We start from the raw sequence: 27,961 nt of genomic DNA, 5'->3' as shown, positions 1-27,961 counted from the left end.
TTTAAAGAGACGGTGCATGAAAACACTCTTATTTTTTTAAATAAATCCTTTACACTAAATGACAAGTACAGTAACCAACACTATCACTGTACTTATTATATATGTGATTGGCATGTTTATATCTATCTATGTGTGATGCTCTATCTTTCTGTTATAAATTGTCGGGTACCGCTGCTGAATTGCCGGCCGGCTTTTTTAAAGAGACAGTGCATGAAAACACTATTATTTTTTTAAATAAATCCTTTACACTAAATGACAAGTACAGTAACCAACACTTTCACTGTGTGACTGACATGTTTCTATCTATCTAATCTATGTGTGAGGCTCTATTCCTTCTTGTCTAAATTGTCGGGTACCGGTGTATGCCGCTGCTGAATTGCCGGCCGGCTTTTTTAAAGAAAGCGTCTTCTGAGCAGTTTGTCAGCTTTTGGACACCTTTGAAGGTGTTTTCTATGTGTTTCTATGTGTTTTTGTTTGCCTGCCATTGGTTTTAACGGTGTTCGACGGTGTTCTAAGGTATTCGACGAACAGTTCGACGAACAGTTCCTCGACGAACCGAACCGAACCCGAACACTACGGGGGTGGCTCAACACTAGTCATATCTCCAGTCAGCTAAACATCTCAACCCTATGCAAGCCAGATGGTCTCTGTTTTTTATTGGTTCAATTTTATTGTCACTTTTCGTCCAGGGGTCAAAAATGTCAAGGCTGATGCTTTGTCCCGGAGCTTCTCTGGTGGTGGTGACCATGAGAACCCTGCCCCAATTTTACAGAATTGGGTAGTCATTTCGGCACTGTATCCTGAACTGGAGGGTGAGGTGTTGGAGGCTCAGGGGGGCGCCCCTGGCTCCAGCCCTTCAGGAAGGTTACTTGTACCATCTAATCTGCGCTGCAAAGTAATTAACTAGTGTGCTTACTGGGCAGCCAGGTGGTAAGGCAACCGTGGACCTCCTCTCTCATCTTTTTTGGTTGCCAGGGTTGCATCGGGATGTGATTGAACACATAGCTGTTTGTAGTATTTGCGCGCATTCTAAGGTTTTGCATACCCGTCTGTCTGGTATTCTTCTTCCGCTACCTATCCCTAGTAGGCAATGGACACACTTGTCCATGGATTTTATTACTGACCTACTGGTTTCTGCAGGCAAAAGGGTGATTTTGGTGGTAGTAGATAGGTTCAGTAAAATGGTTCACTTTGTCGCATTGCCTGCACTTCCAAATTCCAAGACACTTGCTCAGGTTAATGAGATTGTGAAGCTTCACAGGGTTCCCTCCGATGTGGTGTCAGATCGGGGGACGCAGTTTGTTTACAAGTTCTGGAAGGCATTCTATTCTCGACTGTGGGTGCAGCTGTCCTTTTCCTCTGCCTTCCACCTTCAGTCAAATGGACAGACTGAGCGTGTCAATCAGAATTTGGAAACCTACCTCAGGTGTTTCGTCTCCGAAAATCAGGAGACCTCTGGCAGAATTTGCCATTAATAATCATCATCAAGAATTCACTGGCAGGTCACCGTTCTTCGGTGCATACAGTTATCACCCACAGTTTGGTACCTTTAGTGGGGGAGGAGCTTCAAGAGTTCCTGAGCAGAAACGGTTTGCTTTGTCACTCTCCTCGGTGTGGGAGGGTGTTCTGAGTAATTTAAAGATCATGGGAGACAGGTGTAAACGTATGGCTGACAGAAAACGCTTGCCAGGTCCGGACCTGAATGTGAATGACTTTGTGTGGTTGTCTACCAGGAATATAAGATTGAAAGTTCCTTCTTGAAAGCTAAGACCTAGGTTTATTGGTCCTTATAAAATAACCGCCTTCATTAACCCAGCAGCGTTTCGTTTTGAACTTCCTCAGGCCCTTAAGGTCCACAACGTGTTCCACTGGTCCTTACTCAAAAAGTATGTGGAACCTCTTGAGCCCTCACTTCTATCACCGCCCCCAGTAATGTTTGATGGAAATCTGGAGTTCCTGATTTCGAGGATTGTAGATTCTCGTCTTCAACATCGTTCTCTACAATACTTGGTGCACTGGAAAGGCTATGGTCCAGAGGAGAGGATGTGGGTTTCAGCATCAGAGGTGAGTGCTCCCAGATTGGTTCGCTCATTTCACATCTCTTTTCCTGAGAAACCCGGTCCTGAGTGTCCGGAGACCACTCATAGAGGAGGGGGCCCAGTCACGGGTGTGTGAGAGGTGACAATCACCCTGCAGTTGGTTGCAGGAGATCTGTATGTTTGGTATTACAGACATCTTCTTAGAGGCTGATTGTCTCTAGGACCCAGAATCTACCACCCTCTGGCTAATTAGCTCCCTGGATTATCTCCAGAGATGCAGTAGGGAGATGTGAGACAGTTTCACAACGTCAGCTATCACTGCAGCTCTCCACCAGTTAAGCCTTTATGGCAGAGTGGCCCGACAGAAGCCTCTCCTCAGTGCAAGACATATGAAGGCGCGCATAGAGTTTGCTCAAAAACACATGAAGGACTCCAAGACTATGAGAAATAAGATTCCCTGGTCTCATGAGACAAATATAGAACTTTTGGTGATATTTCTAAGCGGTATGTGTGGAGAAAACCAGGCACTGCTCATCATCTGCCCAATACAATCCCAACAGTGAAACATGGTGGTGGCAGCATCATGCTATGGGGGTGTTTTTCGGCTGCAGAGACAGGATGACTGGTTGCAATTGAAGGAAACATGAATGAGGCCAAGTACAGAGATATCCTGGATGAAAACCTCTTCCAGAAAGCTTTGGACCTCAAACTAGGCCAAAGGTTCACAATCCAACAAGACAATGACCCTAAGCACACAACTAAAATAACAAAAGAGCGGCTTCAGAACAACTCTGTGACCATTCTTGACTGGCCCAGCCAGAGCCCTGACCTAAACCCAATTGAGCATCTCTGGAGAGACCTGAAATGGCTGTCCACCAACGTTCACCATCCAACCTGACGGAACTGGAGATGATCTGCAAGGAAGAACGGCAGAAGATCCCCAAATCCATGTGTGAAAAACTTGTTGCATCATTCCCAAGAAGACTCATGGCTGTGCTACCTCAAAAGGGTGCGTCTACTCAATACTGAGCAAAGGGTCTGAATACTTATGACCATGTGCTATTTCAGTTTTCTTTTTAATAAATTTGCAAAAATGTCTACATTTCTGTTTTTTTTTCAGTCAAGATGGGGTGCAGAGTGTACTTTAATGAGAAAAAAATTTAACTTTTTAGAATTTCCCAAATTCCTGCAATGAAACAAAGCGTGAAAAATTAAAAGGGGTCTGAATACTTTCCTGTCTCAATGGTTAGCACTGTTTCTTTGCAGATCTGAGGTCCTGAGTTCAAATTTCACTAAGAACAATATCTGTCAGGAATTTGTATGTTCTTCTTGTGTTTGTGTGGGTTTTCTCTGGGTACTATGGTTTCTTCCCACACTCCAAAGACTTAATAATTTGTAATGTAGATTGTGAATGGGGACAGTGTTGAAAATGTATTTGTTAGATATATTGGCGCTGTTCAAGCATACATAATGCTACATAATTTCCTCATCTGATGAACTCCTGCTGACCACACCATGGAAAGCATGCTCAATGTTAATGTTTTTTTTTTTAGACCTTTGATCTGTGCTTACTCTTACAGATGTTTAGAAGACTCGTGTTTTACATTGGTGATGATATGTTAAAACGTCTGCTGCTTTTCTTGCATAGAGTTTTAGTTGTGCTTTGGCAGCTATAGTAGTTTTATATGCCAAAACTAAATGGGACAAGGTTGTCTGCCATATATAGCTGTGTAAATTATTCTCTTGTTAAAGCATCATATTTTTTATTTCAGCAAAAAAGACATTTAAAATATAAAATTACAATACACTATATTTTGCTTTTTGTTAGAGAAGTGATTCTGCTGAAAAAGAGAACATTGTTATCTTGTGTGAACCTGGATTTACAACAATTTTTGACAAGATACAATTAAAATTTAAACACACTAATGCGTCTGGATTCTTGTCTGGATTTTCACAAACTTGAAAAATCATTTCTAATTTACTCTGCATGAAACTAAATTGTCAAAAAGAAAAGTTAATGGATGGCACATAAAGTTAAGTGCTTTATTCAAGCTGTGACATATTATTAAATCATTTATTGAGCACTTTATTGTTAAAATGAAATAATGTTGAACAGCTGGAGAATGTTCATGTTTGCAGTTCTATAGCCTTTAAGCATTCAACAAGGTTAATAAGTGACAAAACATTAAAATGATCAATTAGGCAATTTATGTGAATATCAATTAGCTCAGGTAGGAAAATCAACATGATTATATGTTTTTGTGTCATAAAACCTAAAAGAATATGTTTCAGGGAACAGCTGGGAGATCTTGTAGATATCTCCCCGACCTTGCCCGGCAATTACGAACCAACCAGTAATCCACCACCTCCAATCATCAAAACAATTACACAATTGGCTGACGATTGATGGACGAGGCCCCGGCAGCTTTCACTACTAGGCCAGATATTAGGGAGCTCACAGTGACATATAGTATATACACATCCGATTCCAACACATGCAATATATATATACTCCGGTACGGTCACCACCAAGTTTCACAAAAAATAGCTGCCACTACCAATTGTATATATAGGCCGATCTGACACCCGACAAGTAGCATATGGCATCAGGAGTGTCTTCTCCCCTAGGGGTCCTAGAGGCAGGAGATATTATGATCATGTTTCTTATCGCAATTTTACCTTTATATAGATAGAAAACATGCCATGGATAGCATAATCCATCTTTCTGCTATTAATTTGAAGGTGTTATGATCACTGCACGGTGACGTAAGACACCGCGTTACGTTCGACATGACTCAGGAAATATGACTTTCATATGTATCATATTGATGGCATTCATAAAACCTCAATTCATAATTTCTAAAAGGGAAAAGGGAGACAAAGCATTTTAAGTACTCTGCTTGTTTTTCTGTTCAAGCTGATACTCGAGGTGGCAGGTATCTCTACTAGTCATAAATTCTATCACCTTCCACATTGTTAGGCAGGCTAGGGACAGGACTCACATCTGCTATCCATTAGAAGATTATCTTTAATTACCTGCTTTCAAAGAAAATGTCACTCACAGTGTGGGAAAAACTAAGTGCATCACGAAGGGATGAGGGGAAGGAAGCCTCGACACTAGTGAAAGGGGGAGTGGAGACCCCTAGGCTGATCTAATAACACCCTGCCTCCCCTACCATCCCTATATTGGTTCCACATCAATCGTCGAGCAGGAAATCTAAGCCCTGTATATCCCTAGAGATAGGCCATATCTCCTGGATAGGGAAGGGGTGATAAGCACTGGTCAGTCCCCACTATAAACTAAAGACAACAAGGGAGACAAACAAAGGAGGAGAAAGTTAGCTTGAGCAGACTCCAGAGAGATAACACCAAATGTCCTCCAAGGGCACCAGAGGGGAAGTAAGCCGACTATTATAGCTCCAAGCCTTCACAAGGGAAAATGTGAATATCAGCTGTGACTCCTAAAAGCAGACAGAGTTTATAAACATCCAGGCCAAGGTGTGTCAATCAGAGCAGGAGAGAGGTTGCCTCTGGGTCCAAAATTCAGAAGGATTAAGAAGGCGTCTGCAATGCCAAACGCAGAGACCATCTGCAGCCAGATGCAGAGTGACTGTTGCATCTGACACACCCGTGACAGGAAATGGTTAGATGTTTCTCAGCCACAGTTAAGAATCATGTAAAGTTTAAATAGACTGCTAGCCTTGTTCAGCATTCACTATGATAACTATAAGAGGTATTATAGATTTGCAATTATTTCTATAACAGTTGGTATCATTATTTAAAAAAAATAAAATGCAAGAAAATAGTTTTGCATTGTGTTTAGCAGTGTAAAAATGAAAAGAAAAAAATAGAGGACATAAGATTATTTATCACAAATCTCAACATAGTAGTCCATACTTCACTTTTACTGCCAAATTCAGGAAAGTCGCATAGTATTACAGTGTTCTATTAAATTAAGATATAAATGACCTATCTGAAGGATAACTGGCACCCCCAAAGATCAGGTGAATTCTGCTCTGCGGGTTGATGAATATAAGCAACACACTGGTTGAATCACAGCAGTAGTAATGTGCAAAACAAGGATGCAATGCTGTGCAAGTGAGTACAGCTACAGATACCAATATACAGTACTGTGCTACAGCTTTAGGCCGATGTTAAAAATACTACAAAGGAGGAATGCTTTTAAACCTAAAGTGTTATTAGTTTCTTTTTTTATCAATTAACAAAATGTCAAGATAAATATTTTAAGGTTCACTTCAACACCTGCTGCCATTTTTCTGCACATCATTTCTTATGCTTTAATGTTCAGTCACTTGGCCTCGTTTCCATGTTGAAAGAATAGTGCCAATAGGTGACACTGGAGTTGAAGTCCTCTTCTGCTCTGAAGAGGCTAATTGCATATTTAAATTCTCGGAGGAGCATTGCATGACTTATAAGTCATCTCACACCGCCTTGGCAATTTTCATAAGGAGAAACTTTCTCCTTACACCCACTTTTCTAGGCAGGAAAAGCAGTGGGCATTTTATCACTACTGCAGTGCTGAATAACATTGATTTGACAGTGGTAGTCTATGTCTGCAGGACCTGCAAATTGTATCTGTCTGCAGAACAGCACCTTAATGACACTATTCTTAAAAAAAAAAAATGTTTGATCTACAAACAGGGAGAGCAGCTTATGATCCTTCACCCTAATTTTCCCCCTAAAGAAAAATACACAAACCGAGGTGGCTTATCAATCAGAGAAAGTGAGTTTCATGGCTTGTGAGACATGTCTCGCCCAGGGGGGATATGGGGGAAACTCGGTACCCGGGCCTTTACCTCCTTGGGATGTCACGGCAGTCGGCTCCCGGGCCCGTCCTCTGGGTCACTCTTTAAAAGGGGTTTTAGTGTTGACAGTTTGTCTCGTGACGCCACCTGTGGTTTCTGGTAATAGTTACCAGCGCTGCTGCAGACCTCCGGGGGTGATGGGATGGCAGCTGGGATGTTTCTGCTCCCCACAGGCGGAGCGGGCCCCCGGGGCAGTGTAGGAGCAGATGGTGATGCTGGGCGTTGTAGAACAGGCGCGGTGGGGAGATGGAAATAACCGACAGAGAAAGTGGAGTGCAGTCATCAGAGTTTACTCACAGTTCTTTTTAGGTTCCTCGGGTACACTGTCCAGGTGTCAGACTCCCGCATCGCGCTGCGCTTGCCAGACAGGGGTTCAGCACTCCTTCAGGTATATTAAAAGCACTTAACGGGACCCCCTGTCTTTATGTTCCTTCCGTGGCCGACTGGGCCTTCTCCCTCCTGCCCTGCGCTTCCCCACACAAAGTCCCGATAGGGTGCTCTGAAGTCCCTCTGGGCAACCTGGAGTTCCCGGACCTACTTGCTGCCCTCCTCGGTGACTAGCGTGAGGCTGTGGCAACTGCACCATGGAAGTGCAGAAGCCTCCGGTTTTTCCAGCCGAGACATGGAGTAACATGGCTGGTCCAGGGACCGGTCCCCTTCTTGCGGCCTGATCCCTCTGATGCCTGGCAGATTCGGGCATACGGGTGCCGTCCTGCACTCACCGTACCGCCTGGGATCCCTTCTGTTACTGGAGCCTTCCTCCCTGGCTCCTCTCGCACTCCTGGGCCTCTATCTTACTAGGCCCCTTTTTGGAGCAGAGCTCCTGAAGAGACTCTGCTCCCCTCCTCTCCTTACTACTCACTTCACTGCACAGTACTGCACTGCCACCCTAAGATGGCTTCCCTTTATATATACCTCCTATAAAAGTGCTCCCCTGTGCTGCTGTCATGCTGTCTCTGTGTACTGGAGGTAGGGGGCCTAAGCTGACCCTAAGCTGGGGCCCTGACTAATCCCTCTAACTGGAGGTACTGTTAAAGGTACAAAGGTCCAGGCCGCCAGCGTAACCCCTACCTCCTGAGGATCCCTGCACCTAAGTAATCTAGTCCTGAGAAGGACCCCTGATCACAACAAAAGGGGACAGGTAATAATATGCCCACACTCAGTACTTAGACGAACGAGACAGTACAAGGGTAAAACCAAAACCACCTTGCATACAAAAACTACACAACTACAACAGAGGAAACACCAACGGGAAAGGAGATAAATGATAAAGTGAGGAAGGGAAAAAACACTCCAAATACACTTAGCTCTGAAACTCCAAATACCACGATCCGCTCTGTTAGTCTGCATGAAATGCTTTCACCGACACTTCCCTAACAGACCGGCAGGCATTTGAAGGAGACCCACTACAGCAGCATTGATTGCAGCTGGGCGAGGCTGGACCTCGTCTAGAACAGAGAGAGAGAGAGTTAACTCCCTCACTGCCGAAAAACACAAAGCACCAAAAACTCAGCTGCGAGAAGTCAGGCTGTGTAATCGTGACGATCTTCGTGGCGACACACCCGTGACAGTACCCCCCTTTCTACGAGGGGCCTCCAGACCCTCAGGGCCAGGTTTATCCGGGTGAGTCGTGTGGAAGGCCCGAACTAATCGGTCTGCGTTAATATCCGACGCAGGAACCCACATCCTCTCCTCAGGACCATACCCCTTCCAATGAACCAGGTACTGAAGGGACCGGCGATTAAAGCGTGAATCGATGACCCTCGATACCTGGAACTCCAAGTTACCATTGACCACCACTGGAGGGGGAGGTAAAGGTGACGGTACCACTGGCGCCACATACCTCTTAAGCAACGATCTGTGGAACACGTTGTGAATTTTAAACGTAGGGGGGAGGTCAAGACGGAATGCCACCGGATTAATTATAGAACTGATCCTGTACGGCCCGATGAACCTGGGACCCAGTTTCCAGGAGGGAACCTTAAGTTTTATATTCCTGGTAGACAACCATACCCGATCGTTCACACTTAGGTCCGGACCAGACACTCTCCTCCTATCAGCCATACGTTTGTATCGGTTCCCCATAGTATTCAGATTCTTCAGCACCCCTCTCCATACTGAAGCGAGTGATGAGGAAAATCGTTCCTCCTCAGGAACCCCCGAAGAGCCCCCCTACTGAAAGTACAAAACTGGGGGTGAAAACCATATGCCCCAAAAAACGGGGACTTACCAGTGGACTCGCTCCGCCTATTATTAAGAGCAAACTCTGCCAGAGGTAAGAAAGATATGTAAAGAAAGGAGAGAACAAGGCGCAATGGGTGACTCAGTATTGCAATTGTAGAGGGGTGTGGGAATGGCTACTAACCTTATGAAGTTGTGCACCTCTGCACAACCCCAGTGTAAAGCTCCACAAGCTCCGCTCTGTTGGTGGCTGTCATCTATTTCCAGCGGCGTTCACAGATCCTGATCTCTTGATGGTATATCACGTGGTCAGGTTAGTGGCATGTAATGCCGAGATAGACGCCCAGCTTCACCAACACCCCCCGCAGCATTCCGGAGGGGTTAAGCCAGCGCAGCTTGGAAAACCAGGGTAGTGATTCTAATTAAATTGCTCCCACAGGTGAAGAAACAATAGGTTAAAGGCAGCTCTACCGCACCCCAACAGGGGGAAAAGGACAATCAATGGATATGAATAGCGGTACCAGAGCGCCAATAACAGGGCAAAAATATTAAAAGGACTAATTTATTAATACACACACAACGCGTTTCGGTGGACACAGCCACCTTCATCAGGTGTGACAAGCAGCAAACAATTGATCCTTATATACATTTGACTAGGTATACAATTACTTAAAAGGGGCGGGGCCAGATACAGAGTAATACCTCTATATTAACCCCTTGAGTTCATATATGCTCAATAGAGTAAAAAAGATTGCTATAAATTAATGCCTAATGAAGCATAAAGGGTTCTTATAAAAAGGATTCACTGTATAAAAAACTTGTGAATCCTATAATCATAAATAATAATTTTTACATACAACATAAAACAATATATAAATATAAAGTTATAAAATTACAATCAGTTTCTATCATTATAAGTAGGGAAAAGTAGACAAAGAAAGGAAAGGGAAAAAATAAATAAATAAATAAATTAAAAAAAATATATATTTTTGAAAAAAAAAAAAAAAAAAAATTAAATAAATTTTTTTTTTCCCAAAAAAACAACAAAAAAAACACAGAACAAAGTGAAATTATTAAATGGGACAGCTGGACAGAAAGACAATCCTCGACCTAACAAGGATTGTTCAGCTTCAGATAGCACATAGCTAGAAATATTAAAAATACCCCCACAACCGATAGGAGTTTCTATCTGCAGGGAATTTGTATTCTGGTTCATTGGCAAGATTTCATTTTCTTTATATTTGGATTTCTTTTTCGTTTTTTTTCCGCGTGGTCCCCGGACGTTGTCCAAAACGAAAAAGAAATTTAGGGGATGTAGAGGGAGTGGAAAAACCCGAGGCCTCAATAACAAAAATAGTCCAAATGCCGAAATTGAGACACAATCCAAATATAAAGAAAATGAAATCTTGCCAATGAACCAGAATACAAATTCCCTGCAGATAGAAACCCCTATCGGTTGTGGGGGTATTTTTAATATTTCTAGCTATGTGCTATCTGAAGCTGAACAATCCTTGTTAGGTCGAGGATTGTCTTTCTGTCCAGCTGTCCCATTTAATAATTTCACTTTGTTCTGTGTTTTTTTTGTTTTTTTTTTGGGAAAAAAAAATTTTATTTAATTTTTTTTTTTTTTTTTTCAAAAATATATATTTTTATTTATTTATTTATTTATTTATTTATTTTTTCCCTTTCCTTTCTTTGTCTACTTTTCCCTACTTATAATGATAGAAACTGATTGTAATTTTATAACTTTATATTTATATATTGTTTTATGTTGTATGTAAAAATTATTATTTATGATTATAGGATTCACAAGTTTTTTATACAGTGAATCCTTTTTATAACAACCCTTTATGCTTCATTAGGCATTAATTTATAGCAATCCTTTTTACTCTATTGAGCATATATGAACTCAAGGGGTTAATATAGAGGTATTACTCTGTATCTGGCCCCGCCCCTTTTAAGTAATTGTATACCTAGTCAAATGTATATAAGGATCAATTGTTTGCTGCTTGTCACACCTGATGAAGGTGGCTGTGTCCACCGAAACGCGTTGTGTGTGTGTGTATTAATAAATTAGTCCTTTTAATATTTTTGCCTTGTTATTGGCGCTCTGGTACCGCTATTCATATCCATAGAGGTAAGAAAGAAGCCCAGTCCTCCTGGTTCTCTGACACAAAACACCGGAGATATGTCTCCAAGCTCTGGTTCATACGTTCCGTCTGACCATTGGTCTGAGGATGAAAAGCCGATGAGAACGATAAATGCATCCCCCGCCGTGTACAAAACGCCTTCCAGAATTTGAACACAAACTGAGACCCCCGATCTGACACCACCTCGGAGGGTACCCCGTGAAGCCTCACAATCTCCCCAATGAACACCTGCGCAAGAGTTTTAGCATTAGGAAGAGCAGGAAGAGCGATAAAATGTGCCATCTTGCTGAACCTGTCCACTACAACGAGTATGACCGTTTTACCCGAAGACGGAGGGAGGTCCGTAATAAAGTCCATAGACAGATGAGTCCAAGGACGCTCCGGGATCTTCAAAGGTAAGAGGGCCCCAGACGGACGGGTATGTGAGGTCTTAGAGTGCGCACAAACCCCACAGGACGCGACAAAAGTTTACCACCACCTTATGTAAGTTAGGCCACCAAAACCGACGCGAGAGGAGATCCACAGTTGCTTTACTCCCCGGGTGTCCTGCAAAAACTGAGTTATGGTGTGCCTCGATCACCTTTTGTCGCAACTGATCTGGAACAAACAGTCTCCCCGGAGGTCCAACAGGGGCGTCCCCCTGAGCCTCCAATACCTCCTCCTCAAGCTCAGAGCATACTGCCGAAACCACCACCCCCTCCTGAAGGATAGGAATCGGGTCGTCCGTATTCCAGGCCCCAGGGAAACTACGAGATAAGGCATCCGCCTTTACATTTTTTGACCCAGGACGATATGTTACGACACAATTAAACGTGGTAAAAAACAATGACCACCTAGATTGTCTGGGATTCAGATGTTTCGCGGACTCCAGATATAGCAGGTTCTTGTGATCGGTGAAGACGGTGACCGGATGGACTGCCCCCTCTAAAAAATGGCTCTACTCCTCAAAAGCTAACTTAATGGCCAAGAGTTCCCTATTGCCGACATCGTAATTCCTCTCAGCGGACGACAATTTTTTAGAGAAAAAGGCGCACGGATGCCACTTACCAGGGGACGAACTTGTGACAATACTGCTCCCACCCCTACCTCGGAAGCGTCTACCTCTACAATGAATGGCTGTGACGCATCAGGTTGAATGAGTATGGGTGCCGAGGCAAAACATTTTTTCAAGGAGGAGAATGCTTGACAAGCCTTGTCAGACCACCTAGAAAAATCCGTCCCCTTTTTAGTCATGTCTGTGAGAGGCTTAACCATGGACGAGAAATTACGAATGAACTTCCGGTAATAATTAGCAAACCCCAGGAAACGTTGTAGTGCCTTAAGATTCTCTGTCCGATCCCACTCAAGCACTGCCCGCACTTTCCCAGGGTCCATACGAAAACCGGACGCTGAAACCAGGAAGCCTAAAAACTGGAGTTCCTGTACGGCGAACACACACTTTTCCCATTTGGCATACAGTTTATTATCCCGCAAGATCTGTAACACCTGCCTAACGTGCTCCTGATGAGACACCAGATCCGGCGAGTAAATTAAGATATCATCCAGATATATGACAACAAACTGTCCCAGCAGGGATGTTTCTGCTCTCCACAGGTGGAGCGGGCCCCTGGGGCAGTGTAGGTGCAGATGGTGATGCTAGGCGTTGTAGTGCAGGCACGGTGGGGTGATGGAAATAACCGACAGAGACAGTAGAGTGCAGTCATCCGAGTTTACTCACAGTTATTTTTAGGTTCCTCAGGTACACTGTCCTGGTGTCAGACTCCCGTGTCGCACTGCGTTTGCCAGGCAGGGGTTCAGCACTCCTTCAGGTATATTAGAAGCACTTAACGGGACACCCTGTTTTTATGTTCCTTCCATGGCTGACTTCTCGCGCTGGGCCTTCTCCCTCCTGCCCTGCGCTTCCCCACACAACGTCCCGATAGGGTGCTCTGAAATCCCTCTGGGCGACCTGGAGTTCCCGGACCTACTTGCTGCCCTCCTCGGCGACTAGGGTGAGGCAGTGGTAACTGCACCATAGACGTGCAGAAGCCTCCGGTTTTTCCAGCCGAGACCTGGAGTAACATGGCTGGTCCAGGGACTGGTCCCCTTCTTGCGGCCTGATCCCTCTGACGCCTGGCAGATTCGGGCGTACGGGTGCCGTCCTGCACTCACCATACCCCCTGGGATCCCTTCTGTTACCCGGAGCCTTCCTCCCTGGCTCCTCTCGCACTCCTGGGCCTCCATCTTACTAGGCCCCTTTCTGGAGCAGAGCTCCTGAAGAGACTCTGCTCCCCTCCTCTCCTTACTACTCACTTCACTGCACAGTACTGCACTGCCACCCTAAGATGGCTTCCCTTTATATATACCTCCTATAAAAGTGCTCCCCTGAGCCGCGTCCTCCACCCACACCCACTACTGGTTCCCCCTCTCTTTGGTTCCCCCCACTCCAGCCAGGGACAGGGCAGCAGAAGAAGTGCATAATGCCCTTCCAGCTGGCCTGGAGTAGTGTAGTGTTGAGTGCAGGTGTTGGGGTCCCGGGCGGCACTTCCTCCTCACCTGAGAGAAGGAGATGCCACACCTCTGGGAGAGGTGCAGTACCTCTGTGGCGACTGAACCCTCAGGGGTGCCACAAGACACATAAGCCATAAGTGATATAATTTATTGCATTTCTTTTGTATTGTTTGCATCTAAAGGCAGGGTGTTTTTTTTATAAAGGCAATAGAAAAATCTCAACATTGCAATAACTGAATGCAAGTGTACCGTAAATGAAAAAATGGCACTGGCAATGGACATAGTAGTGAGGGAGAAAAAAAACCTCGGTATGGCAAAATACGTGGGAGTCGCTAGCAGCAGTACTACTGGCATTGTTGTCACAAGCTGTCCCATCAGTTTTAGTACGAAATGCAGGTCATACTTGCCCTCCTCCAGCTTCTTCTGTTGTCTTTAGAGCAGAGGATGCAATATGTGCTGTTGGTGAAAGAGACTCAACAGCATCTGAAAGCTATAGTTGTGGTGATGGCGAGTCATATGTGCAGGCTTCTCATGTTTTGAAATCCTTTTGCATGTTGCCACCAGACAAAGTTATTGCACTTTGCAGACTATAAAATAGAAAAATAATCTGTAGATGTCCTGGCTCACATATATTTGGAAATGCAGCTCTACATCAGCACATGAAGCAACATCACACATTCATTTTGGAAAAGCAAGCCAGCAAGTGATCATAGCAAGCTTCAAATTATCCTCCTAAAACTTCTCCTCAGGCTTGTCTTTCTGTCAGCCAGGTCACATCTTCAAGTAATAACTGGTCTGCCACTATCGTCATCTGCCACTGCTACTTGTTGCACTAACATTCATCCCTGATTGTGTATTTAAGAAGCAGGTGTATGTCCCCAGTTATCTCCTTATTTGCCAACTAAACTTCTAACTTGTCAAGATGCTAGTGGTGCAGTCCCTCCTGTAACATTTAGTGGAGTCGCTTGCCTTTTGGGAAATGATGGTGTGCACTCAACTTCGATGGAAGGTAACCAGCTGACATTATTTCTTTCTGGGTGCCTACTTTGTGCTCTCACATACAATGAACATGGAGCAAAGGTCCACAATATAGGTATATCACAAAAAATTTATTAATCACCAAAAACAGGCTGACAGACTCAGTGAGGGAAAGAGAGGGAAAGCCATCGTGGAGCGGAGGCACCAAAAACGTGTTATCTAGGGTGCCAACCCCCGCTGCCAGGCAGGGCTAGTAGGTTTATTTCCTAGGGTTACTTAGGCTTGGGGTGGTGATCCTGGGTTTTATATGTCTTATCCTACAACCTATATTGTTATCCGGTCTTGTGAGTATAAACTATATACCTATTCTTTAACTGGATTGTCTCTAAGCCAATATCTTCCTATATATTATATACCTTTTTATCGGAATAGAAGAGACAACACTACAGTATTTGATGGTTAGTGGTTGATATGTGTGGGTATTTCCAGTTGGCCCTATTATCATAGACTAGACTGGCATCTGTTTATATTTTCTATAGCACACACTGGGGATACTGGTGTCTTTTTAATACAGTTTAAATAAATTCTATGTTTGATGGGTATTATGCATGATTGTTTGTTTCCCTTAATATTCATACCCTTTTATGTCCACAATATAGGTGATTCGATCCACAGGGTAGGGGTACTCGGATACCGGGATGGATGGGCTACTTCAGTGGGGATCACGGTTGGTCGATTCCCGATTCCGTGCCCTGGACCCTCAGTGAAGTGATGGGGGTTAGGATGATGGGAGTACTGTGTCGGGACACCTCCTGTGGTAACATCGGTGACGAGCGATGTGAACCGTCGCTGAGGTGATCGGCATACGGCTTGTCCGAACGCTATAGGCAATAATCACCACACACACACACATTAAGCCTTTGTTTCAATACCTTTTTTCTTTTTTTTACTGATGTCTGGTAACAAGTACAGTTCAGGAGGGTAACCAGGTTTTCGTTGCAGGTAGAGTTATTCACCTTGAGGATTTGTGAGGCCTCCTCTAACACTGTGTGCATTGTTTGGGATCAGTCCTGCCTTAAGCTGAACCTGCCAACTTGGCTTTCTTTGGGGTCCTTCTCCACAACTGACAATGTGGACCTTTCCTTGGGGCTACCAATTCTCTTTTTGAGCCCCTGGTCCTATACTTGGTCAAGTTTGGCACCTCTTTCCACTTCTTCTTCAGGGGGAATAGATCCTCCTGATCTGTCCGGGTTTTCTATTCTATTCCTAAATTAATAGCAATGTTGGACTCCAGTGTCCGGGTGAGCTAAAGGGATAATCGTTTTATCTCTTTCTTTCTCCTTCTAGCCTCTGTCCCTCTCTCTAGGGCGCTTTCACAACACAGACCGGTTTCCTAGTTCTGGGCTTAACTGGTGCCCGGCTAAATGCTCTCATTTACATCCTTCCTTCACCCCCGTTTTCCAGACTAACTGCCGCTTTGCTGTCTCCCTGGAAACTGACTCCTCCGCTCAGACCTGGGGTGGAAGGTGTTGTGTGTGCCCAAGCGTTCATCTCCCCCTGCACCTATGGATCCTGTGGTAATCCCCTGTAGGGGTGTCACATTCCCCCCTAGTCAACTTCAGTCCTCTGGGACTGAAACATTTTTTTTTTTTACAAAGATAACATAATATTAACATTTACAATTGTAATTTGAACAGAGTCCCAAAAATAAAATTTACAATAACCAAGGAAAATGGGAAAAACGGATAACCAGTCTATACAACGCTAGTCGATGTGCTGCAGGCTGTTAAAGGGAATATGTTTTTGCTACCACCAATCCTGTGGCTTCAGTCCATTCTTAAAAATTTGCAAAAAGTTTCAGACGTCCAAACAGGTAAAGTCTCTGTAGGCTTAAAGATTCAAATAGACTTAATAATTCGCAATACTCAATAAAACATTTACTACGTGTGCCTTTGCGCAAGAGTCCTAGGTATTGCAGGGGCCTCTCCCGGTCATAAGTACGGGAGGCCTTTTGGCCCTGGGGTCACCTATTGGCCAAGATTTTGCTCTCCCTAGACAGCTTCTTACACCCACTTTACTCACCCCTTTTTTATGTTGTGTACCTGGTGTAACGTGTTTTGGTCTACTCGTCACCCTTCTATATTCTGACTTTGATCACTTATTTACATTTTTGAACCTATTTACATTTCCTACTTGTTATGGTTTACTCCCTGTATCTGAATGGTGGGTGTCCAAAATTAATACGTGATGACCTCCGTAAAACTGGTATCCCACTGGTGCGTAAGCCTGGTGTGGAGAGAACACTACTTACTGACTCATGTGTTGGTCTACGTAGCACAGGTATGCCGGAGTGTCTTCCCACTCCCCTAGTGGGAATGGCAGGTACACCGATTGCAGGATTCCCTAGCTCGGCTGCAGCAGGTGGTTCTTCTGCTCTTGATCCTTCTACTGGTTGCGGGAATGTCAACATGGGAATTAAATATGCTCCTTCTATTTGGGACCAATCTGCGGGTAACTCTCCTAAAATTGTCTTATTTGTCCTTGGCGTCTCTTCTTCAGGTATGGGACAAGGGATATATTCTTTTTGTTGTAAGGGTTGAGGACACTTCTTTAAGTGGTCTCGGGACACTGTTGCTGTTGTTTTTCCGTTATCCTTGCTGATTAGACAGGTTTTCTGGTTGTCAAAATTGGATGGTAATACAGTGTATGGTTCTTCTTCCCATTGATTATCTAGCTTATGAAGTCTCTTTTTCCTTTTCAAAACCAATTCTTCGGGGGTTAACAGGATTCCTTGTGCATTTTTATTGAAATTGGTTTCTTGTCTTTCTTTGGATTTTGCTAGACTTTTCTCAACACACTCATGTATTTTCTTGTATTGTTCTGTTCTTCTAGTATCCCAATCTGCACTGGAGGGGTCTTCCTCAAGAAGTACAATGCCCATTTCAAAGTCAACTGGCAATTTTCCTGGTCTCGCTCTCATCAAGTATGCCAGGGTACAATTAGTTGAGCTTACTGGGATGTTGTTATAGATGTCAATCAGATCTGGTAGTTTCTCTGGCCATCTGTTTCTGTCTTCCAAGGGTAGAGTCTTCAGCAGTTCTATTACCACGTGATACATTTTTTCGCACATTTCGTTAGTTTGGGGATGTTAAGGTGTGTTACGAATTTTCTTGCATCCATACAAGCTACAAAACTCTTGAAATATTTCCGCTTCAAAGGCAGGACCCTGATCAGTCAATACCTGTTCTGAATATCCATGTGGCCTGCAGAAATAAGCTTGAAAGGTTCTTGCTGCTGTCTGAGCAGTCAAGTCCTTCACAGGAGCTACCACTAGGAATCTGGAATAGTGGTCTACCATGGTAAGAGCATAAGTATAGCCTGATCTACTGGGTGTGAGTTTGACATGATCCAAGGCTACTAGTTCCAAGTGCTGTTTGGTTATGATAGGCTGGAGTGGTGCTTTCTGGTTGTTACAATCTCCTCTTCTTATTGAGCATGGGCCACAATTTTTACACCATTTTTCTATGGAAGACCTCATGCCAATCCAATAAATCCTCTCATGTAACAGTATTTCCAATTTTCTCCATCCAAAGTGTCCTGCTCCATTATGGTACGCTTCCAATACCATTTGGACGTCTCTCTTTTATAGATAAATAACCTGCTTCTTTCTTTCCACAGGTATTGGGACTCTGGGGGAGCATTCTTCTCAAGTTTGGAATCCGATTGGGTTACCAGCCTCTTCACTAGGCTCACTGCCGGATCACTATCTTGGGTCTCTTTCCATCCATAATGAGGCAGCGGGTTTAGTGCAACATCCTGACAGTTCTGGTAGATATGGGTTTCTGTCATTTTCCATTTTCTACTTTTATGGAAAGCTGGAAGTTCTATTTCTTCCAAGTCATCTGCTTCTTCTTCAAGCCCTTGCAAATGTACTTGAGGTTTTCTGGACAAATGGTAGGTTATAATCTGGGTACGCCAAGATTTCCTCACTGGTCAGGGCCTGCTTCATTTGTTGGGAGGAGTCTTCTTGTTTCTTTCCCTATTCCAACGGCGGCTCTAAAGACTTTCTCTTCTTAGCTTGGCCTACTAGAAGATCTTGTAGGGGCGCTGCCATCTTCTTGTAGCCCTTAATAAATATTCTGTAATACCCAACCAAACCTAAGAACTGACGTACCTCTCTGACGGTGGTCGGCCTCTGCCAGTCCTGGATAGCTCTCACTTTTCCGGATCTGGTGCTGTGCCATCCGTGCTGACCACATGCCCTAGGTATTGGACTTTTGGCTTCAGCAGGTAACATTTAGATGGTTTGAGTTTCATTCCATACTTTGTTAGAGCTGTAAATACCTCTACCAGGTGTTCCAGGTGTTCTTCATAGGTTTTGGAATACACGATGACGTCATCCAGGTATAAAAGTACCGTCTCAAAATTCCGGTGTCCCAGGCAGCACTCCATGAGTCTCTGAATCGTCCCGGTGCATTGCATAACCCAAATGGCATGCTATTGAATTCACATAAGCCCATTGGTGTTGTGAATGCTGTTTTCTCCCGGTCTTCTTCTGCAACGGAGACCTGCTAATACTAGTGAGATCTAATGTGGAGAAATACTTAGCAGTTTTTAATGCAGCAAGAGACTCCTCTATCCGGGGTAACGGGTAAGCATCTTTGTGAGTGATCTTATTGACCTCCCTGTAATCCACAAACATCCTCATAGTGCCATCTTTTTTTCTGGCTTTTTATGACTAAGGGGGCCACCCAGGGACTACAGCTATCCCTTATAACCCCGGCCTCCTACATGTCCTGCAGCATCTCTTTAGCACACTGGTAGTGGTTTTGTGGGATGGGTCTATGTCTCACTTTAATCGGGGGATGATCTCCTGTGGGTATGTGATGGCGTACCTCTTTAATCCTCCCAAAATCTAATGGATGCTTACTGAATACTTGACTAAACTCTTGTACCACCCGGTAAACTCCTTGCTTCTGGTGGTAGGGAGTGGCATCCGTCCATATGTGCCACTGCTGACACCACTCCTCCAGCTGTCCCTTGGGGTTGATGTCCTCCGCCTGACTTGATGGGGTCAAGGGCTCTAGTGTCTGTATATTGTTATTACTGACAGTGTACAGCTTTGCTACAGTAGCATAGCGGGGTAGTTTCACTTCTTCCTTCCTGCAATTCAACACACAAATTGGTACTCTTCCCCTGCGTACATCCACCACCCCTCTAGCTGTCAGCAGTGTAGGTCTATGCTCTGAATATATTGGTTCTACAACTGCCTGATATTCCTTTCTTCTGATATCCATAGCTGCTCGACACCATATCATCATTTCACTGTTTGGTGGTAATACAATGGGAAACGGGTCTGTTACCTGCGTACTGACAATTTCCCCCCCAGACAGATTTACCTGTTGCTTGTGAATTAAGGCACGGATTTCTCTTTGAAGGACTCTCCTCCACCCAATGCCAGCAGTCTCTGTAAACTGTTGGGGTAAAAACAGCCCTTCTTCAAGGCAGTTTTCAATCACATTAGTACTAAGCACCATGTAAGGATATTTCTTATTGGGGTCATCTTCTACCACACATAACCCTTGGTCCCTCATCTCCACCCTCCCCAGCTTTATTGTCATTTCTCTAAACCCCACCTGATTCAGTGGTCGATCATTAGCTGCTAAAATGACAAGACTCGAGTCTGGGGGGCTAAGATCAGCATCAGACCAAAATTGCTTGTAAAGGATATGTGGGATGGTGGTGACTTGTGACCCAGTGTCCAATAGGGCCAATGTGGGGATTCCTTCTAGCATAATGTTGAGGTACGGACGGCCTCCCACATACCGACTACTCCAGTCATATGGGCCCTGCCGTTTTATTCCTGGGGATTGAATTGCATAGAATACTGATTAGAATAATGGACAAAATTCACACTAGTGGTCACCACTGATACAGATAGCTAATATAAATTGGGAGGGGTATAAAAGATAGAAAAGGTGTGTGAATAAAATTTAACTTTTATTAATATAATTTAAAAAAAACTCTCATTATATAAAAACTATTTGTGTGTCACCACATTCTAAATGTGGTGACACACAAATAGTTTTTATATAATGAGAGTTTTTTTTAAATTATATTAATAAAAGTTAAATTTTATTCACACACCTTTTCTATCTTTATGAATTAACACATGTGGAATTATATACTTAACAAAAAAGTGTGAAACAACTGAAAATATGTCTTACATTCTAGGTTCTTCAAAGTAGCCACCTTTTGCTTTGATAAACAAAAAAGACAGCCTCACCGTGTCCTCTTAGTATAGCTCAGTCCGTTTTGCAATGCTGTGGGTCTCCAACCAATAGCCGTGACTTAAGGCTTCACATAAGAAAAATAAATTTGGTGAGTCCCAAGAATAATTAAAATCCTCAATTTATTAGAAAATAATTAAAAGATCATACAGGTTGGGGATACACCTCAACATGTTTCTGGCAAAAGCCCTTATTCACTGAGATACAGATTCCTTATGATACATGGTATAAAAACAAATGGTGACCAACCATTGATCAATAAACACATATGTTAGCAATCAATCACATTAGAGAATAATCAGCATAATCACAAGGCTAAATCCAAGAAAGCCAGAGAAAAAGAAAGAAAGAGAGAAAAAAAAAAAAAAAACATTCAATTCTCTGAGATCTAATATAGATAAAGGGTATCATTCCTATAGTTCATGCCATTGGGGGATTTTGTATCCAGTTTAATAATCCAAAATAACTCTCTTAGGAGGAGCTTTTTCCTCCAATCCCCTCCTCTAATAGGAATATCCACTTTTTCTAACCCATAGAAAGAAAAATTATTTAATTCCCCTTTATGTCTCTCTACAAAAATGTTTGCAAGCTCCTGAATAGGATGCATTTTTATTTTTGATGTTGGTGACATGTTCTGCCATCCTTTTCTTTAATTTACGTATTGTGCAGCCAATGTATTTTATTTTACATTCTTTGCAAAATATGCAATACACAACATAGTTAGTATTGCAATTAATAAATCTTTTTAAATCATTGGCTGCATCAATTTTTTGAGTTTGCAATGTATACTGGCACATCGTGCATTTGGAACATGCACGTTTAAAAAAACCTTTACAACTGAGCCAGATTTTTTTATCACTTTTTTTGTGGCATGTATAGACTTGGGGAAAGAGTAGCACCTAATGATCTCCCTTTTCTCGGCACACATACTAATCCATTTTCCAGGATTTTGTTTAAATCTCGATCCTGAAATAATATAGGGACATATCTGTGTACAATATTTTTTATTTCATGAAATTGGTAGCTATATGGGGTACTGAAGATGTTTTTTTGTCCATATTTTTTTTTTTTTTGTTATTAGTTTCTGGCTGTTATTAATACCATCATCTCTGTTATTTAAATGAGTGTTTCTTGCAAGAACTTTTTTTAATGCTGAATCAATATGTTTTTTCTTATACCCCCTTTCCATTAATCTAGATGTTGCTACCTTTGCTTGTTCATTAAATAGTGTGATATCAGAGCTATTCCTATAAATTCTATTTAATTCCCCATAGGGGATTGAATTCACAGTATGGGCGGGGTGGCAGCTGTCTGCTCTAAGTGTAGTGTTCCCACTGACAGGTTTTCTATAGTTGCGATATTTAACCCTTTGTTGTTTTACATCCCCCATGAGATACAAATCCAAAAAGCTAATTTTATCCTGCGGATCGATATTTAAACAAAATCCTGGAAAATGGATTAGTATGTGTGCCGAGAAAAGGGAGATCATTAGGTGCTACTCTTTCCCCAAGTCTATACATGCCACAAAAAAGTGATAAAAAAATCTGGCTTAGTTGTAAAGGTTTTTTTAAATGTGCATGTTCCAAATGTACGATGTGCCAATATACATTGAAAACTCAAAAAATTGATGCAGCCAATGATATAAAAAGATTTATTAATTGCAATACTAATTATGTTGTGTATTGCATATTTTGCAAAGAATGTAAAATTAAATACATTGGCTGCACAATACGCAAATTAAAGAAAAGGATGGCAGAACATGTCACCAGCATCAAAAATAAAAATGCATCCTATTCAGGAGCTTGCAAACATTTTGTAGAGAGACATAAAGGGGAATTAATTAATTTTTCTTTCTATGGGTTAGAAAAAGTGGATATTCCTATTAGAGGAGGGGATTGGAGGAAAAAGCTCCTCCTAAGAGAGTTATTTTGGATTATTAAACTGGATACAAAATCCCCCAATGGCATGAACTATAGGAATGATACCCTTTATCTATATTAGATCTCAGAGAATTAAATGTTTTGTTTTTTTTTGTTGTTTTTTTTTCTCTCTTTCTTTTTCTCTGGCTTTTTTGGATTTAGCCTTGTGATTATGCTGATTATTCTCAAATGTGATTGATTGCTAACATATGTGTTTATTGATCAATGGTTGGTCACCATTTGTTTTTATACCATGTATCATAAGGAATCTGTATCTCAGTGAATAAGGGCTTTTGCCAGAAACGCGTTGAGATGTATCCCCAACCTGTATGATCTTTTAATTATTTTCTAATAAATTGAGGATTTTAATTATTCTTGGGACTCACCAAATTTATTTTTCTTTTGCTTTGATGACTGCTTTGCACACTCTTGGCATTCTCTTGATAAGTTTCAAGTGGTAGTCACCGGAAATGGTTTTCACTTCACAGGTGTGCCCCGTCAGGTTTAATAAAAGGGATTTCTTGCCTTATAAATGGGGTTGGGACCATCAGTTGTGTTGTGTAGAAGTCTGGTGGATACACAGCTGATAGTCCTACTGAATAGACTGTTAGAATTTGTATTATGGCAAGAAAAAAGCAGCTAAGTAAAGTAAAACGAGTGGCCATCATTACTTTAACAAAATGAAGGTCAGTCAGTCCGAAAAATTGGGCAAACTTTAAAAGTGTCCCCAAGTGCAGTAGCAAAAACCATCAAGCGCTACAAAGAAACTGGCTCACATGAGGGACGCCCCAGGAAAGGAAGACCATCGGTCACCTCTGCTTCTGAGGATAAGTTTATCTGAGTCACCAGCCTCAGAAATCGCAGGTTAACAGCAGCTCAGATTAGAGACCAGGTCAATGCCACACAGAGTTCTAGCAGCAGACACATCTCTTCAACAACTGTTAAGAGGAGACTTTGTGCAGCAGGCCTTCATGGTAAAATAGCTGCTAGGAAACCACTGCTAAGGACAGGCAACAAGCAGAAGAGACTTGTTTGGGCTAAAGAACACAGGGAATGGACATTAGACCTGTGGAAATCTGTGCTTTGGTCTGATGAGTCCAAATTTGAGATCTTTGGTTCCAACCACCGTGTCTTTGTGCGATGCAGAAAAGGTGAACGGATGGACTCTACATGCCTGGTTCCCACCGTGAAGCATGGAGGAGGAGGTGTGATCATGTGGGGGTTCTTTGCTGGTGACACTGTTGGGGATTTATTCAAAATTGAAGGCATACTGAACCAGCATGGCTACCACAGCATCTTGCTGCGGCATGCTATTCCATCCGATTTGCGTTTAGTTGGACCATCATTTATTTTTCAACAGGACAATGACCCCAAACACACCTCCAGGCTGTGTAAGGGCTATTTGACCAAGAAGGAGAGTGATGGGGTGCTACGCCAGATGACCTGGCCTCCACAGTCACCAGACCTGAACCCAATCGAGATGGTTTGGGGTGAGCTGGACCGCAGAGTCAAGGCAAAAGGGCCAACAAGTGCTAAGCATCTCTGGGAACTCCTTCAAGATTGTTGGAAGACCATTTCCGGTGACTACCTCTTGAAGCTCATCAAGAGAAGGCCAAGAGTGTGCAAAGCAGTCATCAAAGCAAAACGTGGCTACTTTGAAGAACCTAGAATATGACATATTTTCAGTTGTTTCATACTTTTTTTTGTTAAGTATACTATTCCACATGTGTTGATTCATAGTTTTGATGCCTTCAGTGTGAATGTACAATTTTCATAGTCAAGAAAATACAGAAAAATCTTTAAATGAGAAGGTGTGTCCAAACTTTTTCTGTACTGTATGTATTTTTAGAGCTTGTTTTGAGGACTAGAATAAGGTTGACATGAACCCTCAAAAATAAAAAACTATACTTTATTAGATAATTTTAAAATACGGACTAACACACAAATATCCAACCTAGAGGACACAAAAAAGCCATATCTGGTCACTCAATTCTTATACATGCTTATACAGTGAGATCAAGACTCATGAAACAAATGCTGTGTCCAATCTCACTACTGGCAATAATGGACATTGAGTATCTTCAGAACAAAGTGATTAAGTGCAAAGTGATATAGTGCAAAAACACATACAAAAATTATATAGATAAGTCTATAACATCCCTATCCAAGCTAATCAGGCCCTATGATAAAGTCTATGAAAAATACCCTGCCTGAAAGCGGAGGTTGGCACCCTAAGTAACGATGGCGAAATTGCGCCCCCCCTCTCCCTCTCTGGCCCTAGTTGGCCCTACTACTATGCTACCTCACAATTCGATGCAACCTCCTCAATTAGGGAAAGAAAATAGAATATAAAAAGTTAAAGACTTCTCAGATGAACATCATAGATGCAATCATGGATGTAGATCCCATAAATAGCCTCAAAAGCAAGCGTCGATGAGTTTCCTCATTGGTTCCTCAGGAGGCAAAAAAGATGTGTGGCAAATCCACAAGGATAACTGTTACAGCCAGATCATAGCTCCGTATTGATGACATAGTGAGTTGTCATAGGGGCTGGGATTAATGATTCACCCCTCTCTCACATAGCCCATATATGTACAAAATACTCCTCCCAACCTCCCATTATGTTATTGGAGTGGTTTTGGAACACCTGATACCACCTGCATAGGTAAAGGTCCTGCCCCCTAGTATTTGTCTCCATGCTGCCTGCATTGTGCTTTCAGCGAGCGTTCCAGCTGCTGAAGAGCTAAACTTCCAGTTTCACGACGTCACTTCCGGAGCACATCTCATATGCGTTCCACATTGTGGAACGCACAGGCAAATGTGGATTATGTCACTCCTGGTCTGCGCATTCAAGGTACTTCACATAACAAGCAAACCACCTAATCTTTCCTTGCGATTACACAGTGAAATAGAGGGCAGAGAATTGACATGTATGGATGCAGACAGAGACAGAGGAGGGCAGGGGATGGACATTGATGGACATAACCAGAGATCAAACTCCCAAAGGGGACCAATATCAAGCAAACAAGCATATATCCCATAGAGACCAGGAACCATACAAAAAGCTACCTAAAGATATATTGCAAAGAAGATAGCATACAGACATCCAAAAGGATTATTATCAGATAGAGCATACTCTAAGTCCCATCAGATACAAGATTTTAACGAATAAAAAGCATGGAAGCATTCTGAATCTCTGACATAAAAAAACAATTCAAATATACTGGTGGATTAGCTAAACGAGATGGCAGGAGGATAAAGATATAATATTACAATATGATATGAGTGTCCAAAACATGGACAATCCCTAGATTATGGCAGTAATTAATTACAAACATGGTCACCATTCCCAGGACATAACGCAAACTCAGCTCAATCCCCATCTTACAAAAAGGGGGCAAAGGACAATTGTTCGCTTAATCCCCTAGGTGATAGGCTTTGCAATCTAAAAATCCATTTGCTTTCTTTTTTAAGTATTTGTTTATTATGTTCACCTTTCCTTATATTGCACCTAACTACCTCTATCACATTGAACGAAATATCTTTGCTATTACCATGATGAACCCCATTAATGTGTTTAGCTAGGAGAGTATCTCTTTTATGGCGTATGCAAAGGTGGTGGCTGTAGTCAGGAAAGGATCTGCACATTTCTATGATTCTTAAGTGGTGATTTATGCCATCCTGACTTTACAAACATAGATTTTTTTGCCAGACAGCCACAGGATTTGTGACTTACTGGAATTTGATGCTGCATATGTTGGAGAATCTGTACAAGCAACATGAAGTGGTGATGGACAATATCCACAATTTATTTTGTTTTTTTTTAGTTACAATGTTCATTATATTGTAAAAATACCGTATATACTCAAGCATAAGCAGACTTTTTCAGCTCATTTTTTAGGCTGAAAAAGCCCCCCTTAGCTTATACTCGGGTATATACTCGAGTATATACATAGTCAAGTGGTGGATAGTGGGGGAGGGGTTGCGGCTGCGGAAGAGCGGGGCACACACAGTAGCCGGCTGCTGCAGCTACCACGTATTCCTGCTGCTAAAGGGACATGAATATTCACCCTTCGCCATGCCCATGGGAATGGAGAGGGGTGAATATTAATTTCTTTAATAGCGTGCGCACAGCGACAGCAGCGCCGCAGCTTCCGCTGTGGCTCAGTGATCTTCTGTGCCCGCAACTAAAGAGAATGCATATTCATCCTTCTCCATGCCCATGGGAGTGGAGAAGGGTGAATATGCATTCTCTTTAGTAGCGTGCATACAAGACTAAGCGCATGCTATTAAAGAACAGGGATATTCACTCTTCTCCACGCCTCTCCGGCGTGGAGAGGAGTGAATATCCCCGCAGCTCACCTCGCCATCTGAGAGCACATGGCAGTGACGTCATGCGCTGCTCAGATGTGGATGGGAGCTGCTGCTGGTAGAACAGGATCAGCGCTGTAGCAGAGGGAAGGAAGGTGAGTAAGAGTGTTTATTTTTTTTAATGTGTGCAGTGATGGAGGTCATGCAAACCAGGATAGGGTGGCCATGCATACCAGGATTGGGGATGAGGGGTGCCATACATACCAGGATTGGGAATGAGGGGGCCATGCATATCAGGATTGGGGATGAGGGGGGCATGCATATCAGGATTGGGGATGAGGGGAGCCATGCATACCAGGATTAGGGATGATGGGTGCCATGCATACCAGGATTGGGGATGAGGGGTGACATACATACAAGGATTGGGGATCAGGGGAGCCATACATACCAGAATTGAGGATGAGTGGGCCATGCATATCAGGATTGGGGATGAGGGGCCCATGCATATTAGGATTGGGGATGAGGGGCCCATGCATATCAGGATTGGGGATGAGGGGGCTATGCATATCAGGATTGGGGATGAGTGAAGCCATGCACTTCAGTATTGGGGATGAGGGGAGCCATGCATGCCAGGATTGGGGATCATGGGGCCATGAATACCATGATTGGGGATGAGGGGTACCATGCATACCAGGATTGGGGATGATGAGGTCATGCATACCAGGATTGGGTTGAGGGGAGCCATTCATACCAGGATTGGGGATGATGGGGCCATGC

The sequence above is a fragment of the Phyllobates terribilis genome, unplaced genomic scaffold, assembly GCF_046119375.1.
Source record: "Phyllobates terribilis strain yellow unplaced genomic scaffold, ASM4611937v1 Scaffold_8__6_contigs__length_399053987, whole genome shotgun sequence".
NCBI classification, from domain to species: Eukaryota; Metazoa; Chordata; class Amphibia; order Anura; family Dendrobatidae; genus Phyllobates; species Phyllobates terribilis.
The sequence above is the reverse complement of the archived record's forward strand: the minus strand, read 5'-3'. Positions refer to the sequence as shown.